The sequence below is a fragment of the Ambystoma mexicanum genome, chromosome 2p, assembly GCF_040938575.1.
Source record: "Ambystoma mexicanum isolate Mex_15411 chromosome 2p, UKY_AmexF1_1, whole genome shotgun sequence".
NCBI classification, from domain to species: Eukaryota; Metazoa; Chordata; class Amphibia; order Caudata; family Ambystomatidae; genus Ambystoma; species Ambystoma mexicanum.
Window position 1 is genome coordinate 829507132 of NC_090923.1, and position 18707 is coordinate 829525838.

General features: G+C 39.9%; 1 long non-coding RNA gene across 2 annotated transcripts in view; it reads left to right on the forward strand.

Annotated features, from left to right (window-relative positions):
* Positions 1 to 18707, forward strand: part of LOC138566841 (uncharacterized) — a 401273-nt gene that overhangs the window by 158342 nt on the left and 224224 nt on the right. For both annotated transcript variants that reach the window (XR_011302038.1, XR_011302039.1), the window contains exon 2: positions 4594 to 4717. This is a non-coding gene — a long non-coding RNA (uncharacterized lncRNA). The remainder of the gene's footprint in view (positions 1 to 4593; positions 4718 to 18707) is intronic.

Below are 18707 nucleotides of genomic sequence, written 5' to 3' on the forward strand. Positions count from 1 at the left end.
ACCATTTCATATTCTCGGCCATTAGGGTCTATGGCAAATCATTTTTTTGTTAATGTTTATAAGCCTCTTCATTGAAATATGGCTCTGTGCTGCTTGTGTGAATCCATTCAACTTCACATTGCGCATGTTTAGAAGTACTTTTTGTAATGTATTGATTAATTTAGTTAATGGTTTCATTCTGTTTAAAATCAATATAAATAACTTTCTCTATAGTAGAAATGAGCTGTCAATTAGAGTTTCAAGGATTAGTCTTCTGCAGTAGTTTTAAAGGGTACATTGTGACTTTTCAGCTATTTTGATAAGATTGTGAAGAACTCTACGGTGGAATTTCTTTTGTAAAATCCATTTTTTGCAATGCTTTACTGTGGCTACGTTAACATTGGTAGATATAGTGTTAGGTTCATTAATAGGTCTGTTTTTGTTTGTACATCTTTTTTTACTTTTAGTTTTTTGAGGAAGGGCCTTACAGTAAGACAGACACACGTGACCACAGTTCAAGGGTGTTCATAGAACTTTCACATGGGTGAGAAAAACGTATATCTAAACCTAAATCTACAGATCGGAGCAAGCTACGACTATCAATTAATAATAATGCAGTCCTAGTGGAGTCTTGTCAAATTAAAAGGGCCTATACTAAAATACCTATTGCCAATCATTACTACTAATTTACAAATAATGTGGGGTGATATTCATGAAAAAGAAAGAAACGCTCACAAAATGATAAGTCAGAATGTTCGAGTCGTTGGCCTCCCTTCCCCACGTTTTCAGCATGGGACAAGGCAGTTCACTCGAGGAAAACACACACTCTGGCTTCTGTGGCAAGAGGATACGGTTCAAGACCTTCTGTATCCAAGCCTCTTTACTTCATGCAAGTCTCTTGACTCAGATGGCATGATATACAAAAACGACACATAAAAACGTTCTTTCCCTTTTTCCAGTATTCAATTTGTGTGTTCACCCTGGATCCCCCTAAGCCAGGCTCAGATCCCTTTCAAAACAAAAGTTCAATGTTGCATCCCCCTCTTCCGGGCTCAGATCCCTTTCAAACTAAGGTCATATAATTCTTTCTCGGGTGACTCTAGGTTCACCCCCGATGCCCCGGGCTCAGATCTCTTTCATTCACTCAATTAGTCTCCCTCAGGACTTTCAAATGTGCAAAGGGTTTAGCCTTACCCGTTGCATGACCAATTCGATTTCAATATTCCTTTTACTCACACTCAGCATCAGTTCGATACCTAACAGAGACTTTCAAATTCGCACTGACGTGGCGCAGGACCACTCTGTGTATGGTATCTTTTCTTGGCCACCCAAAATTCAATTATGAAGTTCAACCACTCCTTTTGGTTTCCAATTATATCTGTGTTGCCCTTTGCAAACGCCTTGCACACTGTTCTCTTTGTACAACGTTGCCACTTGCATTCTTGGTTCAAAACACAAGCTAGTTTGGTATCAGTCTTTCCAACTCACCGGATGTGTTGTCTTTTTTGACGCTGCTTTGTTGTAGGAGCCAAGGACAGTACCACAGCAGCAATCGCTCCTCCCCGCCTTGGTTATCGACATGGCAGAGCCCCGGGTACCTCTGACACACTGTGCAGGTTTGATCAGCCTTAGTTCCTGGCCTTTGGTTTCTGACTTACCAAGTCTCACGAAAGTAACAGTCTTTAGCGGTCATGAGTACTTTCCTTCTTGCGCTGAACTGCTATTTTTGAACTGCTGTTTCCTCGTGCAGTTTGCCTCGCTCAGAGTGTGCTTTCATGCTCTGTCTTTTATCCGTGTGGGAAGTGCTATGGAATTCAGGTGTGTGTAATAATCCGTAATTGCCTGACCTTGCCTGTCCATGGTGTTGGGACATGTCAGGTGTAGGGCTCTGGTGTTAGTCCGTTGCCACTCACAGTGAACTCTGTTTGTGTCAGAAAGGGGGAGGGAGGTTCAATTCCTAGGTATCATACCTGGTAGGATGGGGAAAAGTTGCTATTGGGAAGGGGATACCACTTCTCACCCTCCGGTGTCCCACTTCTAATCCCCGAGGACCCCTCATCCAGGTGATCCTTCGCACTGGTCCACCCCCAGGAACTGGATCCAAAAGCGATGGCCGTGTCCTGGCCACCTGGATGACAGATCCCCGGGGACTAGTGGGTGAGACAATTTCAGGTTTCTCACAGTCTGTACAGGTGTGATGGGCTTGGGTTAGTGTGTAAGGGAATGGTGCTGTGATTGAATAAGTAGGGACATTATGATGTTTTGAGGAAAACAGTGGGTGTTATAATGGTGGTGTTTAGATGGGAATAGAAAGAGTGTGAATGTTGCAATATAATGAGTAAGAGTGAAATTAATGTTGTTGATTTGAAAAGAATACTCTAGGCTAATATATATTGAAAGAACATTGTTACATTTATAGAGATATACATGCTATATTACTGTACTTACTTTGTAGGATGTGAAGAGTGTTCTGGGTAGCTGTCATCAGCAATCTTTCCTGTAATTGTAAAATAAAGTTAGTGGGTATATGTGGTAGTGATGAAGTACATTTAGTAAGAGAGATTGTTATTTATAAACTTAGGAGGAGTTGTTGGGAAAAAGTTAATAAAATTGTGTTATGGATGGTGTACTAAAGTATGTTAACTACGTTGTTACAACAATTGGAGTATGAGTAGTGCTGTTTAGGACATTAGAAGGAACAGGGTAAACATGGTGTAAGGAAAAGGTGCATGTCTAGGTTATTTTTGTGCTGTTGATTTTAATGAAAGAGGTGCTTTGTTTGTGATCAATGTATTTGTAACACGTTGCAGTGTTTTAAAGAATAGGGAAACTGTGGCCTAGTGATAATGCAATGGTGGGTTGTTGTTGCAGCAGTGTTTGGTGTCTTATAGTAGATGTTGGGAAAGAAGAGTACTTTATATGTAAGGTGAAGTGTTTTGTATACTTTGGCGGTATACAAATATGTGTGAGCAGGTGGAGAATGGTGGCAGTCTAAGGGATGTAATGAATGAGGTTTGAAAGTTTGACATTTATATGGAATGAAAAATGAAAAATGCTGAGCGTTTAAATTTTTTGTTTTTTGGCGCATTTCCATGAAAGTAAAAAAATGCATATGGACATTTATAGCAGCGTTGTGTGTAACTTTTTTGGAAAAGAAAAGAAAAGCAGATGGAAAAGATTTGTGGAGCATTCCTAAGTGGCACTTAGTGTGTGGAAGTTTAATATCTTGGCAGTACATGCATACTTGCCAACATGAGCCATTCTAATATGTAGGTCCTTATCAAGTGTTGTTTTTTTCTTTGCATTCTGTGAGTTGTAGTTGCACTTCTCCCATTAGGAAACTTGGACTACAAGTCCCAGAATGCAGAGAAAAAACTAGGACTGCATAAGCACCTACAGCATGGAACGGGCATGTTAGCATGTATGCAAGTACTGCTAAGATATTACATTTTTACACACAAAGTGGCACTTAGAAATGTTGTACAAATCTTTTGCATCTGCTTTTTATTTCTTTTACAAGGAAGTTACACACAGTGCTGGCATTTTCTATTTTTCATTCCATATAAATGTCAAACTTTCGAATCTTCCAGAACAATCCTGTTTCTTTTTGCATTCTGGGACTGGGTAGTCCGAGTTGTGTAATGGGAGAAGCAGTATTAAAAGTCACAGATTGCAAAGAAAAAAAGCAAGACTTGATAAGCACCTATAGATTGGAATGGTTCATGTTGGCCAGTATGTATGTACTGCAGCATATTACATTTTCACACATCAAGTGTCATTTAAAAATGTTGTACACATATCTTTTTTTAATTTTTTTTATTTGTATTGGCTGAAATGAATCAACATTTCAAATATACAAATCATAAAACAGAAATACATTAAAACAAACCAACATTGATCATACATTAGAAAACTTAGAAAACATCAGACATAAACAAGAAAAGTTATGACTGACATTCAAAAGTGATTAAAAAGAATAAGGTGAAAGTACATATAAAGTAATTTAGTTACAGTCTAAGTAGGAAAAAGGAAGTAATAAAACACTTCTGAACTGAAAAACAATGAGTTATAGATACAGTTTGATATCTTTAAAACTAACTTTGAACAATCTCTATTAAACAATCATAATCATCAATAAGAACACAGCACCACAGCCTTGGATTAATGTAGCACATCTCCATAGGTCAAGCAACGCGTCAATACAAACATAACATCACTGATGACATTGTTGTTTCAAATCTTGAACAGATGATATATGACAAACACTTAGTTGAAACTCCAAACTATTGGAAAACATAGATGCTTATTGGTAACTTAAAAAAAATGATTCTATATCATCTGCTCCCTCTTCCAGTTTTAAACTGGATAGAAAGTTAATAGCTGCTATTTGTATTGACATGTTACCACAACCAAAAAGTATTGACCAACATTCTTGTTGTGTTATGCTCCCCAGGTGTTTCCAATGTCTTGTGAAAAAAATGTCTCTCTTAGGTCGAAGAATGTGACACTCTGTAATCAGATGTACTAAAGTTTCACGGGTATCTCCGTCTAAGCAAAAGCGGCAGATGTTCTTATCAATACTCAAAAGCCTGCATTTTGCTTTTATATCGTTAGGGAGCCATAAATTGAAACGAAGACGGAGTATTCCAGTGGGAAACTTGTACAAAGGACAGCGTATCAAATATGACGGCAAAATGCCAACTTTCTTTGGAGGAAATCGCAATGCATCACCGTCATGGTAAGTTAAACATAGGTCTCTAGTTTTTATCCAATCTATATGATAGATCTTTAGTTTTGCTTTGTCCGGATTGCCGAGCAATAGCTCAAGAGATATCTCAGCTTTGGCTAAGAATTGATATACTTGCTCAAGCCAGTTGCTTACAAATGTATGACTTACCGAAAACATATACTGTGATACTATTTTCAAGAGAACATTTAGCTTTGTTGAAATCAGACATTTCTTGAATAGCGAGCACAATCGCCAATTATAATGCGCCTGGAGCGAAACCAGCCCGAGCACATATCTGATCCAAGCCACCGGAGTATATTGTGGCAGATGTAAAACAGTCAGCCAAAATTTGGCTTCCCACTGTATACATTTTAAGGGGGAATCACTAGGCATAGTTTCTAGGCCGTACATCAAAGATGGTACAATTTTCCTATTCCAGCAATGCCACACAGGCATGATCGAAAATTTGCCATATTTGTGCATGATGATACAGGCTTGAGATATGGCTGAGGATAGTTTAGACTCCACCCGCTCTACCTGGTCCTGTGCCCTCCTTTTGCCTTCAAATTACATTCCCAAATAGCAATAATGTTGTACAAACATAATTGGGGAGTGTTTAATGGTCCAGACGTGAGCCAGCGGTCCATTATGCCTTGGCGAATATTGAACAATTTGCGTTTTTGCTATATTGATTGTTAATTCATTTAACTGTATGTATTGCTGAAAAGCATCTAATAATCGCTGAAGCCCTACCTGGGTCCTGGAGATTAAGACGAGATCATCTGCGTACATAAGTGTTTGTATCTGATGATTATTGAGTTTGGGCGAGTCTGATATGATATTAGACAACGGGACTCTAACATCATGTATAAAGTAATTAAAGATGGCAGAGGCCCAGGAACACCCCTGCTTCAGACCTCGATCGGTAGAGATGTTCTTTGAAAGTAAACCATCCATGGTGATTCGAATCTGGATGGATGTATCAGAATGTAGGGAATGAATAATGTCATATAAAGTGGCAGGACAGTAATCTCTTCGTAGTTTGTTCATCAGTAGTAGATGGCTAACCGAGTCGAAAGCAGCGTTGAGATCTATAAACGCAAAAAATGCTTGTTGCCTTTGCGCATGACGTTGGACTTTGATGGCGTCAAGGGCCAATAAATTGATGTTAGTTCCCATTCCCGCCACAAACCCAGTTTGGTTGGGATCACGCAAATTAGACTTCACTGTCCAAGCATTGAAATCTTGCAATACCAATTTAGTGAAGATCTTACCCGGTGCATCCAAAAGTGCTATTGGGCGATAGTTCGATGGGACGCACCGGTCACCCTTTTTAAAAATGGGAATGATGATAGAGGTCTTCCAAGATGGCGGTATGAATCTAGTGTTTAACATGTCTCTGAAAATGGTTTCAAGAATGTGCACCCATTCATAGGGATTTGCTTTGAACATCTGATTGGATAGCCCATCAGGACCCACAGCTCTAGAGCAGCTGATCTTCAGTATGAGGGCATATACTGTGTCATAAGAAGACTCTAGCTGCCAAGCTGATGTAGATACTGGCTCATAGGGAAGGACAGCATTGTGTGGATCAGCATACAAAGCTGTAAAGCGGGCAATCCAATATTGTTCAGGAACACCATTAATTTGAGCATCTCCTTGCTGATGGTAAGTGTGATTATTTAAAAGGTGCCACATTCCTGTGGAATTTTTATTGCGCATTGCTTCAGCCATAGCTTCACTATCTTGTTGATATAAAAAGGCTTTCCGACCTCGTAGCCAGTTTTTATATCTGCATTTGGCAGATTTTAATTCATGCCAACGGGTCGGGAAAGAGGAAGCAAGAAGTTGTCTTTTAATTTTTCTGAACTCAGCCCTTGTTCGGTAGGTTTCCTGATGAAATGAATGAGAATGGCGGATTTTATTATGATAAGGAATCGTGATTGTTTTTACAAAGGGGTACAGTAAATCGGTATACTGTATTGGGTGCGTGGATTTTGAGTTAGCATCAATCGCGTTCTCAAACTTGGCTAATGCACTCGAATTCCAGCTCACTCTAGATCGTGCAATATTAACAGAAAGTTTGGCATGATAGTACTCCTTTTTTCTGTCAAGGAAAAATTCCAGTCAAGCTGTAGAATCAGAAGACTATGATCACTATTTAAAGGATCTTTTATAGTTAGTGTTTTCACAGCCTGAAAGAGCTTGTGGTCAACATAGATGTAATCAATTATGCTACTGCACAGACCACGATGCCACGTATAATGTGGTGGCAAATCGCCCGCAACTGCACCGTTTTGTTTGCTCATAAAGGTCCTCCACTTTCGCACTGTTTGATTTTGGCGCTTATCCTTCCAACAATCTAAATTAAGGTCTCCCACAATAATGGTATGTGTAATTGCAGTATCTAATAAAATGTTGTGAAAGATGTTGATTAGACCAGAATAAAAGGCCTCATCTGACATCGCGACAACATTACGGTACATATTAATCAGAGCGGGAGACTTAACATTGTTGGTGATTTTTAGAAGCTGGATATGCGCCCCAACAGAAGCCCACTGCGTAATATAGAGGCCTGACCTAATGAGTATCGCTACCAGGAGGTCAGAGGACGGTCTACCTCCACTTGGAACAGCCAGAATCAGGGCCAGCTCATAGTTGTCCCATATTGGTGTGCTGGTTAGCCATGTCTCCTGAAGGGATATAATATGGTAGACCTCAGGCGTATCTTTAAATGAGGAGTGGAGATGAGCATGGCCTCTAGTGTTCCAGTTTACAATTGTTAACTCTGGTGTACTGATGCAGATTGGTGTTTATTGATGCAAGCTCGTAGTTCTTAAGAAATCTCGACTTTCTCTGTTGGTACCCTGGAAATGTTTGGTTTCATTTTGGAAATCTGAGATCTTAGTGATACACTCTCAGGGTCCTCAGCTAGTAAGAAGCCCATATCAAAAAGTTGCATTTTGCAACGCCATATGGATTGCCAAACCACACCCGAAGGGATCCATACTCTACAGAGAGTGGACAATCTGTGAGGAATTCAATTTGGTCGATGTCTAGTGTGGAAATGTTATGGAGTTCTTCAATTTCTCCAAAAATATTAAGAACACTCTCCCGATTTAGATCATAAACAGGATGATTGCCTTCTCTGCATTTTAAAATCAATGTATGGAAGATTGCAAGCTGTTAGGGAGAATTCTCTGTTAAGGCTAATTTCCCAAACCTAGTGAGTCCCCCAGCAGCTTTGCTGGATTTTTAGGGTTTATTTTTTTTCTCCTGCTAAGAGTGAGACTCTTTTTCTCCCACTCTTAGACATGATTTGAGATATCCTTTGACTTTGAATGTGTTTTATGGGCTATGGGGTCTTTTACTCCATAGGGCTTCATGTGTTTTGGTATGTGTGTTACACAGCACCCTCCGTGCCGTAACACAGGGGTGTCATAGTGACCCCCAAACATAGACTCCGTACCCTGGGACTGACTACTGTCTCCCAGGGCATGTAAAGTCACCATTGGCTTTACTAGTCCTAAATTGTGAACAGAACCAGTACAAACCATCATATTGTGGGCATACTGGAAGGGGCAATTCGATTGCCCCTGGGTCTGTTGTTCGAGGGGGCACTGTTCAGTCCCCCCTGAGTGAGTTTTGGCTGGTGGCAGTGGATACTACTTTTTATATTCAACCGCAAATATATTCCTATGGGATTTTCCCATTGTTCGAGGCTAATACTTTTTAACATAGCCTCAAACATACCGCCGGTTTATTTATTTAATATTAATTCACCGGTTGGTAGTTTTTGCCAGAACTCAGTTCCAAAATGGCGTTTGTGTTCGCTTCTGTGACTCCAACCCAAGTCGAGCCCTTTGTTCCACTTTTTGGCGGGCTTCTCCACAGAAGCCTCCAAAAGTGGTGCCACTCTGTCTGGGTACCACAGGGGCTGTGGGAGGAGGTTTAGGCACCCTGGACTGAGTTGCCTCAGCAACTCAAGTCGGACTCTTGTATGATTGGCCCAGTGGTGAGCCGCCCGGCTCACCACACTTAGCATGTTTGAGTGACAGCTAGGACTGATGAATGGGGGTTTCTGCATAAAAGCAGGGCTTTGGGGACTGGGACTTCAAACGTCGCCACAGGACCAAAGAATCCGAAGAGGGAGAAGCTGAGCCAACCTGCAATGATGACACCACCGGTGGAGCCCTGCTGAACCGACTCACCACTTCTTCCAACGAGAGAGGAGATCTTCATCCCGAAGAGTCTTCTTCCTTTGACTGGTGGGGATAGCCAGTTTGGCCGCCTTTTCGCCTTCCCGGATCATCTTGTGGCCGCCTTGCCTGTGCTAAGCACCCCGGCAACCGGGATACCACGTTTTTCCACTACCGTGAATAAAAGGGTAGTACCTTTTTACCAGAGAACTCTGCGGCTGGTTTCTTCCCTGGCAGTGTAACGTCCTTCAGCTTTCCTCCACGTCGAGACCATCTCTTCCTCTGGACGATGCCGTGACTTGCACCCGCTGCCAGGAACAACTGCCCCCGCTGGAGGATTCTCTCCACTTTCAAGGTACTGTGTCCGCCTGGCCTCCCTCGCAACGGTCTGCGTGGGGTGTCTCGTAAATCCTCAATTTACCACTTGGGTTAGTCCTAGGCTGGCTAACTGAACTTTTCTGAGCTGAACGGATTCCTTTTTAAACTCTCTGCAAGACTCTCCAAGCCTTTTAAACTGTGTGATCTTGGGCGCATTGGTGTTCTACTCTCTCCAAGAGGGAGCCTGGCCTCTGAACCTTTTGCTCACAAGTAGACTTTGACTTTCTTGCCTTGCTGAGTGCTTCTAAAGTATTGTGTTGTGTGCTGTTTCTAATTTCTGCCTTTTCCCTCCCTTTTTCTTAACTTATTGGAGTGCCATCTTTAGTTAAGCGCTCACCTCTGTCTGGAAATAAGTGGTCTTAACTAAGACTTGTCTAATAAGGAATAAGGGATGTATATATATTAATAGTGACTGTGTTTTTGACTTTGCTTACAATAATAGTGCTAGAGTATTTCTAAGTGTGTCTTTAAATAAATCATTATATACTTGATACCAAAAGCTCTGGTCAGTGTTTGCTTGTGCTACTGTATTTTGGTACCTATCTTGTATACTCTATATACTGTCTAACTCTTCTTGAGAGAAGTCTGGCTGCTCAGCCACAGCTACCAGGTAAATCTCGGTGGTACAGACTGCTACCAATTGGGTTTACTGCCAACACCTGTAGTCTTAAGCCTTTTGCAGTGGTCCCTAAGGGAACTGCCCAGGTTTCTGCCTAACACTGGTGTACAGCGGTGGGATTTATATTGAGTATACATTTTAGTGTGCTTATAGATACCTTAGTGCAACTAACCACAAAGCTTAGCACTAAAAAAGTTATTTTCTAAACCTGTCAACTATGGAAAGTTATAGTCAAGAGTCCCTTGCTACAAAAACTGCTGATTGTTTAAGAGTTCTCTGTAAGCATAAGAATCTCCTGACTAAAGGCAAGAAAATGGAGCTGGTAGAAAGGTTGTTAGCAAACCAAAGTTTGGATGGTGGTTCAGAGGAACCTACCACTCCAGCAAATGTAGATAACAGCAATGATATTGATGTTGATGCTAGTATTGATAACTTTGAGTCAGAAGCAGAAAAGGAGGGTGAAGACGATATAGTTGTCTCCCCTGGGCCTCTATCTGCCCTGCCAGCTTACCTACTGGACCTTTACCAGGTCTCACACTTAATCCCCAATATATGGAACTAGAAAAAATGAAGCTTGAATTAGAATTCAAAAGAATTAGTACTCAAATAGAAAAACGGCACCCAGAACTAAGGCTCAGAGAAATGGAGCTAAACCATGAGCTAGAATTGAAAAAATTGTATGTATGAGCCTAAGTTGGATGTGTTGGATTGGTTGAGTCTGTTTGAGTATAATCATGGGCTCCAGGACATCACAGGTAATGCTTTACTTACCTGGTTGTTCTCTAGGCTCCCCCCTGTTGCGACTGATGCGGTAATGGAGTTGGGGGAGGAGTATAGGAAGGATTATGAATGTGTGAAGCTAGCTTTGATAGATAGATTTGGGAAGACCCCTTCCCAGTACCTTACGAGGTTTAGGACCCTCAAAAAGCATGATGGTACCCCTTGGGCTACCTGGGTGAGTGAAAGTTTGCCTTTTTTTTATTTTTTTTATTTGTTTATAGTTCAAAGAACCTTTACAAAATAGCACACAAAAAAAAACACAGAGAGAAAAAAAAGAAAGTTCACAAGACCAAACAGAATACAGAACATCTCATTAAAATTATAAAAATAGCACAAAGCATTAGCACAATTTCTATATGAGAACAACCCAATAAAAACATGATTTTAACACTGAAATAACGAAATCTCTTTCTCAATTACTTTCAAAAACTCAACCAAGGCAAAGATTAATGCTCTCTCATTTCCTTGCATCAATTGAGTCCAAAGAGATATCATACAGTCTTCATAATTTATATTTATGAAACGTAGAAAATGCTTTGTACGTATATCTCTAAAATGTGGGCATTCTAAAATTAAATGTTTTAGAGTTTCCTTCTGTTCGGTACACCTCGAGAAGCGACACTTAGTGATGCCTAAATTAGTTCCTACATTTCGCCAGAATTTTGTTTGTTCAAGGGTATGAAATTGATTTAATCTAAATCTCACGTAATACATTCTAATTTTATTACATGGAAACATCGCTATATAATCACAACAATCATCTCTTTTGTGAAGGAATTTTGCATATTCCTTATAGGTACTCAGAGTTGATATTTCATCTAGAGTTTTACACCAGTCGTTCGCAAACAATTTATGTTTAACATAGTTAGGACGTATAAGCAAATCATCATTATCGGTGCCCAAGTTATTTAAAGTTTTGGCCATGGTTTCAAGGTAGCTGGTGAATGAGCTGGATGAGCAACCCTTTGTAAATTCAAAAAGATCCTGATATAAAGAATTATCAGGATAGTTAAGAATTTTGGAATAGTTTGAGAGAGCCCGCCAGGTAAACCTAGTGGACAAGGAAATCAGTCCCAACTCATGTCTAATAACACAGTTCGGGATTGATATAGATAAACATAAGGCTCTCTTCACTAAAGTCCCCTGTATGGAATCAAGTTGCCTATGCAAATTACTGACACAAATATCCATGGCATATAGAAGAATAGGCTCAACCTTCAATGTAAGAAACTCTAATAGCGGAGTCATTGAAAACTTACACAGTTTATGAAAGATAAATTTCATCTGGCTTAATAGTGGTCTGGCTTTCATCTTTATATATTCCACCCATAAGTTTATGCTATTCGCACTACTCAGGCGATATCCTAAATAAGTAGAGTCTTGTAGTTCACACAGACGAGTCTCCCTGATATTCCAGTTGAACTTTTTGAGTTTCTTATTTGATTTAAAAATCATTATACATGACTTGGATGGGTTAGGTTGAAGATTATGTTCGTACGCAAAATCTATGAATATATTTAACTTAGCCTGGAGACCAGCAGGGGTTAAATCGAAAAAGATGAGGTCATCTGCAAAGGCTAACCAGTGTATTCTTAATGAGCAAAGTCTTGCTGGTATCGTGAGTGTAGATTCCCAAAGTTTATCTATATCAGAAAGATAAAGATTGAACAGCAGGGCTGCAAAATTGCAGCCCTGTTTCAAACCAAGATGAAGTTGCACTGGTTCAGTTAAAGAACCGCCCTGGGTTAGACGAATTCTACTAGATGTATTGGTGTGGAATTTCTTGATCCAATAGGTCAGATATTCAGGAATTCCAAACTTACGCATTTTGGTCCATAAAACATTGCGCACAACAGTGTCGAACGCAGAAGACATATCAATGGATGCAATGTAAATTGTGCTCAGTTCATTCTTATTCACTCCGGCAATCAGATGTTTCATTATAGTTGCATTTAGTGTTGTTCCCATTTGTCGTCTAAATCCCACTTGGCATTTCGAATATATCTTATGAGTTGCTAGATGTTTATCAAGCTCATAGATAACTAGTATAGCGAACACTTTTGCCGCCGCATCTGTTAGCGATATCAGTCTATAATTCTCGGGCAATCGAGGGTCGCCCTTTTTATACAATGGAATAAGAATGGAAGTAACCCATGAAGACGGAATAGTGCCACTCACTAAGATACTATCAAACTTAATTTTTAGGATCATACTCCAAAAAGTTGGATCGGACCTATATACGCAAGATGGAATCCCATCGGGACCAGGGGCACGAGAATAAGATAGTTTTTTGATGGCCCACATAATATCAAAAGTAGTCCATACAAATTGTATATCAGTAAATAATAACTCTACTTCATCTTGGTTTATTGCAAAGCGTTCTGGTAATTCATATTTTTGTTTAACATAAGCTATCCAAGTTTCAGCGTTGATTAAAGATTCATTGCATAAATCCACCTTATCCCCTTTTTTTACGGCAGCCCAGATATCTCGGGAATTTCTACTACAAATAGCTTTAATCATCTCACAATTTTCTTTGTTATATTGCTCCATATGTACTCCCTTTACATTAAATTTGTATTCTTGGATTATATTCTTCTTTTTTAGTAAGTAGAGTTTGACAGGTAGTTTCGCTAACTCTAGCTTTCGTATATCACGATTTTTATTTCTTTTAGAATTTTAATCTTATAATTAAATCTGTGTTTGTGATTAGTCACAATAGAAGCTTGTTTTATTCCAAGTTTTATAAGAGTTTCTCTGATACACTCATTTATCATCTGATTTAAACATTCTATAGAGTATAATTCCGGCATTAAAGGATTGACCACATGTTTTAGATGGTTTGAAACATTCTCCACCAATCTCTTACATAAGCTAGGATTCCATCTAAGTGATATATTTTCTCTTTTCGTCTCTAAAGCTTGCAAGCCCTGATTGGCATGCCATTGATTCGTAACCATAGAAGTGTTAAGAGTAATGGGGGCATGATCAATATAAATAATGTCCCCAATTATAACAGATTCAATGCATGGTAACAACAAATCAGAGACGCAGAAGAAATCAATCATTGATGTAGTATCGCCCCTTTTCCAAGTATAATTGTTAGAATCCATAGCAAACTTCACAAACGACATACCCCAGTCATCAAAATAATTCCGATATGTATTTCCTCTCTTAAAGCTATTTGAATTTGCCTGTTTGTGGTCTTTATAAAACACTGGTGTTCCAATACAATGTGAATTAAAATCACCACCCATAATAATGTCGTATTCGGGGTAAAGTGTTGACGCTTGGTCAAAACAACCATCTATATCATCAAGTATGTCCAACAAATTATACTTCAAATGATTACAATATACATTCACAACTAAAATAATCCTTTTGTCATGTTTGTTTAGATTCAAGAAGACCGCTATAACATGTATGGATGAGTATACCAGAGTTATAGTGCAGGCGATGGAGTTACTGACAGCAATTGTTAACCCACCAAAAGGTCTTCCTTCAACCCCTTTACTAGCTGGAGAACAATATGAACAATAATCAGGGATAGCAAGTGGTTCAATTTTCATTGTTTCTTGAAACAAGAAAATTGATGGCAATTTAACAAGAGTGGGCAGCCAAGTCTCAATGTTTTTAAATCCACATGAGTTCCATGACAGTACTGTAAGTACTGTCTTATCCTTTACTTATGCAGTAAATAAGTTAGGACTTGCCGCAAATAACGTTTTCAATAGTGGTTCCATCCATGCCATTTCCCTATTTGTTCGAGCAGTCGTTAATAACTGGGAAATACACATTTTTTGATTTCCTGTGCTAGATGATAATTCTCCATTTGTATTTTGCTCAGAAAGTACGGATTTTTGATTATCAAACAAGAATTCTCCTGCCAATTTTTCATCATTAAATGTGAATAGCAAGAAACCCATTTCATGTAGTTCCCTTCTAAAAGACCAAATAAGTTTCAGCACATGTTCAGAAACTAAATGACATGTCATACGGTAATTGTTAGTTGGAGCCAAAGAAATACAGTCAATATCACTAGACGCAATTATCCTTAATGATGGAATTGTATATAGAAGATCCAAGAAATATCTTCTATTAATACGTGCATCGCCTACAATTTCTTGCTTACCTTCCAGGCCCAACATATTAATGCATTTCTTACTATTTACTATATTGTGGCAGGGCAAATGTCCAGTAATCGTACCCTCATTAGCATTTTCTGAACCATTTAACTTTACCGTATGATCATCTAGATTCAACACACTTTTCAAATTGATGTGGGTTTCATTATAATGCCTATCTGCAAGTTCAGATGAGTTAAGTTCTCTGCATAAAGGGATACTTACAAATGATTGACAAAACGAATTGGGCTGGGCAATATTTTCATCAACGCATTCTTGGGACTTCAAAGACTGGTTAGTTATTTCAAATGATGGGATACTAGCTTTTAAGGCATTAAGCACAAAACCATGCGCATTCTTTACATCCTTATTATTACAAGGCAAAATTTGCTTAGTTTTTTCATTAATATCACCAGTCATCGCACATGATGGGGTTCCAGATTTTTGTATATTCATCGTAGACTCATAAACATTGATTACATCGTTATTTATGCATGGTATAAGTTGAATATTTTTTTCATGCGTATCATAAATGTCACTATTACCTTCTCCCAAGTACTGATGAGGTAAACTCTCAATATGCAACTGTTTATGAATAGTGGTAAGCTTTCCTCCGCCGGTTTGGATAACTGGTGCGTTACCCATTGTCATAGATGTATCAAAGACAGGTTTTTTCAAGGTTTCAGAGTACAAAGACGGGGCCATTTTAGGCAATACAACAAAAGAAGATTTAATACCTTTGTTCAATACAATCGGAGAATTATGAGATTGACCAATTCTCTTTGATGTCTGTTTTCTACATACACTTTTAAAGTAGGTCGGCAGTATTTTTTGAGTTGTCTGTACTTCTATTTCATCTACTGTTGTTTTGACGGGATCTGTTTGAGTATCTGGTATAATTAATGAGTTTACACAAGTTGAATGTACTTCAAAATTAACCATTTTAACATGATTGTTTGAAGTAGATGGCTGTATTGTATCTATTGTCTTTAACGCCTCCATATTCTTTGCCCCAAGGTGTGATTGGCATTCTACAGAAAGCTGTTCCACATCAATCACATCTTCCCCACCGCTTTCTAATAACACAGAGATTTCTTTTTTTGATTTTTTCATTTTTTCATTGGCAGATCTCCGTTTTTTTTCAGCACGTTTAACACACCGTTTTTGATTTTTGCGAAATCTTCTAGAAGAGTAGCCTTTATAGTCAATGTCACTATCGACAATACCATCATTGTCTTGTCCTTCTTCTATGAGTTTAATTAGGACTGAAGGGCTATCGGCAGTATTCCCACTTATCTCTGGTAATATATTAGGGGTTGGAGGTTCAATTTTATTTTTACGTTCAATTATTGTAGAGCTGATAGATCCTAGTTCACCTAGGAGCAAGTCAAATCCTTTAAAGGGTTGATTGGCAAAACCTTGAAGAAAAGAGTCATTGATTTCAGTTTGTGTGCTTTGTTCATGACAAATGATATCTTTGGCCTCATTGGGATTTTGTACCCCTACATTAAGCCCTTCCAAAGCAAGAATAAATCCTTCCATCCTTAACACTTTGGACATAATCTCATTCATAGAATATTTTATATCCCTTAATTCTAGGTGAGTGACATCATGTCCTTTGTCCAACAGATCCAATATCCGAATTATCACTGGGAAAGTGAATGGTTCTTGGTCCTTGGAAATAGGGGATGAATTAAGTTCACTCCCAATATTTTGTGAGTATGGAACATGGAGATCAGGGCTTATAGGAGGTTCCAAATGAGAGGCATTATCTAAAGCTATATCATTTGCAGGTAACAATGGCAGATGTAAGTTTGATGGTAAATATACATCAGAATTATCTGCATTCATATGCGAGTCACGATTTTTTGTTATTAGTGGAGTCAATAAACCGATAGATAGCCTAATACGGGAGTCCAAATCAGCCAGAGTTTCGAGATCTAGATTACTATTACAAGGCTGCGATTCATTAGTAGTGCCTGAAGACAAGTCATCAGGCTTTTCTGATTCTATATTCAGATCAGCCGGATGTCTTGTAATATCCATATCGGCAGTACTCATGGAAAATGCCCCATTATTAGTTTGGTCGGTAAGATTAGAGGGGATCGCCATTTCTGAGCATTTTCTGCTCCTCAGACCACTGGCCATCGTATATGATGACAAAATAAGTGCCCGATAGAATAACTCACTTTTTTATTTTTATTTTTTTATTTTTTTTTATTTTTTTATAATGATCACAGAATAGCTATGGATTTTAAATAGCAAGATCCTACCTAGAATACAATAGAGGACTCTACAGGTGTACTAACATAAAAAAAGAACCTATATTTAGTCCAAGATCAATCCACGGACGCCCTCCCGCTCACCCGAACAGCCAAACAGCCTTGGCACTTCCCATGCACTTCCGGATGCGCGCGCGAGATGCGCGGGCACCGGAGATGATGTAGGGAAGGCGCGATCAGCAAGAGGGCGGGTCGGAGGGCGGAGCTCGCGCTTCCTCTTGCCGACGGCTTCACTCGCGGTATCAGACAAGGAACGAAAGGCGAGGAAAAGCAATCAGATGCCGTAGAACAGCAGTCCCAGCCAAACAGCCTTGGCACTTCCCATGCACTTCCGGATGCGCGCGCGAGATGCGCGGGCACCGGAGATGATGTAGGGAAGGCACGATCAGCAAGAGGGCGGGTCGGAGGGCGGGTCGGAGGGCGGAGCTCGCGCTTCCTCTTGCCGACGGCTTCACTCGCGGCATCAGACGAGGAACGAAAGGCGAGGAAAAGCAATCAGATGCCGTAGAACAGCAGTCCCAGCCAAACAGCCTTGGCACTTCCCATGCACTTCCGGATGCGCACCATGAAGATCTTAGAGGAATGGATTAAGGGTTACAAGGTGAACACTTAAGAGGGAATGAAGAATCTTGTGATGTTGGAGTCAATGTATGATGCCTGCTCTCCTGAGCTCAGACAGCACTTGGCTGATTCAAAGGAATTAGATTCCAGAAAACTAGCTAAGGCTGCTGACTTGTGGGTTGCCAACAGGGCTACTCACAAGGACTCTGGGGTAACTCAGAAAAAGGATGAGGGGAAACAGCCAAAAAAGGACTCCAAAGAGAGTTCTAATAATTCCAATCCCAAAGAGGGCCCCAAACCAAACAATAAGGGTAAGCCACAAGGGAAACCAAATCAGAGTAGTGTACCTTCTGGTGGTAAACCAGAAGGAAGTCAGAGCAAGCCACCATTCCAGAAAGCATTTGGTAAATGCTATGTTTGTAGCTCGCCTGACCACGTGAAAGGAGATCCCAGATGTAAGGGTAAACCTTCAGGGGTCCAGCTTGTCTCCTTAGCCTTTGCTCCAGTGGAGGAAGTACAAATGGCAAGTGGAAACTTTCTGTTACTAGCTGATGAACCCATTGGAGTCTCAGCTAGTGTTTCTTTAGTGTCTCTGGGGTTGTGGGAACAACAGAACTTAGATTTATATAATTCTATTCCAGATAATACTAAAGGGAATTATAAGGACAGTGTCCAGGTGAATGGTCAGGAGACTCCTGCCATTAGGGACACTGGGGCCAGCATAACTGTGGTGGATAAATCGTTTTTTCAGGCAGAGGATGTTGCTAAGGCACCCAAACGCCTCACCAAGTTAGCTGGAGGGCCTGTGCAGATGCTTCCCTAGTTACCAGTTCTCATCCAGTGTAATGACATGACTTTGAAGATACCTGTCAGCATACAAAGTGAGGTACCAGGAAGGGTTCTGTTGGGTAATGACCTGAAGACTCTTGGAGTAGTGTCACATACCCCCAGACCTCCTAGTAAAAGGTTACAGGAGCTCACCAGACCTGCAAGGGAGAGAACCGTTAGAGGTACTCCCAAAGAGATGATGAAGAAGGATATCACTCCTACTCCACT